The following is a 1,783-nucleotide window of genomic DNA, read 5'->3' as shown; positions in this document are numbered from 1 at the left end:
CTTTAGCGCACACCCCCAGCCCACGCCATCCCACTTTGTTAGGGTGGAGGTTCACCGAATGATGGAGCTTGCCTAGAAGAGAAACATTTTATGGTCCATAGAGGTTGAAGAGAAAGTACCAAAAGGTGGAGAGGGCTGCCCTTCCCTTTTAATCGTCATAAAAGGGGTCTACTAATACTGAAGAGCATCCCCTGATGACTGATCCTGACCTAGGCTTCGGCTGCCCTTTAAATTGCTTCCAATCACAATGTGATATGATTCTATTGAATTCATTCTTCGCTGTCTGTCTTGAGTGGTCTTCTCATTAGTGCTCTTCTCTTTAAATGGGTTTTCTTACTAGGAAAACAAAATACTCCCTCTCTGAAATTAACATTGAAAGTGTTTTGCTTGTTCTAAAAGTTTTTTTATATTCCTTTCTCAAGCATGGGCTGTTTGGCATGATTGACACTGTGCATACACCAGCTGGCCAGAGCGGAGCATCGGAGGGTCGGGTGGGTGTTTTTGTGGTAACACTGAAGGATTTTGACCTGCAGCTCAGCACGGACTGGATGAGACTCATATGCTTGAACCTTGCTTCCACCTCTTCAGCAGCTTTCTGATACTGTTCAGTGGTGACTTTGTAGTACTCTGAGTCTAGCCGGCCGCGCTTTGCAGAATGCGACCTGCTTCGTTAGCACTCACTCTTTCTCTTCCAGCTGCCTAGCCAGGTGCTTTGCCTTAGCACATTCCTTCTGGCTTAATATCCTCTCTAGAAGGATGGCTCTGGTTAACTCCCCTTTGGCAGGGGCCCTTTCTCGGTCCAGCTCTTTGGTTTGCTTTAGTCATTTCTGATCTTCAGTTTCTTTCTTGGCTTGCTTAACGTCAGCTCCTCCGCTACTCTTCTTTTCAATTCTTCATCAGAAACCGAGGCATCATGAGCACCAAAATACCGCTGAGACTTTGAACCAGATGGAGAGGATTCCTTCATTCGATCAATCACATTTTCTGAAAGCCCAATACCCTTCGCTATGGTGATGGGTGATGTTCTCATTCTTGTCCGCCTTGAAGGAGACCCAGTGGGTGCTGGAGGTCCCACCCATGGCTTCTGTTCCTGCTCCCACAGAGACCTAGCATAGAACCACAAGCACTTCAGTTCCCCCGTGCCCACACTTGCGTGGAGGGGCCTGGATTCTTTTTGCGCACAGCATGACCTAGGAGATACTTTTCAAGCGAGCTTTCTCTTCCTGAGGCAGTGTGTACATTGCGTAATGCATTGTAAATTATGTTATTGGCATTCTACTCATCCAATTCTGAATAATGTCAGAATGTAACATGTGAGCGACAGCTCATGACCATTGATGTTGCTACAAACACACCTGGGGTTAAGGCACTATGGATCTGGTTTCTTGCTAAGTCTATGATGGTGAGGACTCCCTGCAATTCAGCTTGGCGTTTTAAGTACTCGACTGTTTTGAGGAAGAGGGAGGACAGTTGACCGATCACCGTCATTACTCATGATTGTAACCTAAACTTGTCGCCTTCCTCCTGCCAGTCACAGGAGTAACACGTGAGGCATGGGCCTGAAGGAGGCATGGGCCTGAAGCAGAACACACCCACACAGACCCGACTCCAGGTGGAAGCCAACAGCCTAAAAATCCAAAGTTATTTTCTTGTCTCCTGGTGACACTAGGCAGCTTTTCTCTGGTGTTAATAAAAGAGAATTGCTGTTGGTTGTCACTTTAAAAAATTTTAAGGCTAAAATTGAATTCCATCTGCCAGAGCGTTGCTTATAGTACATGCAGGA

General features: G+C 46.4%; 1 pseudogene; it reads right to left on the bottom strand.

The window, feature by feature from the left end:
- Nucleotides 1-404: 404 nt before the first annotated feature.
- LOC105710851 (MICOS complex subunit MIC19-like) lies at nucleotides 405-1,079 on the bottom strand (annotated as a pseudogene).
- Nucleotides 1,080-1,783: the final 704 nt, after the last annotated feature.

Source organism: Aotus nancymaae, unplaced genomic scaffold (assembly GCF_030222135.1).
Source record: "Aotus nancymaae isolate 86718 unplaced genomic scaffold, 86718_ANA_hifiasm-v0.15.2.pri h1tg000083l, whole genome shotgun sequence".
NCBI classification, from domain to species: Eukaryota; Metazoa; Chordata; class Mammalia; order Primates; family Aotidae; genus Aotus; species Aotus nancymaae.
Note: the sequence above shows the minus strand (reverse complement) of the source record. Positions and strands in the feature narration are given on the sequence as shown.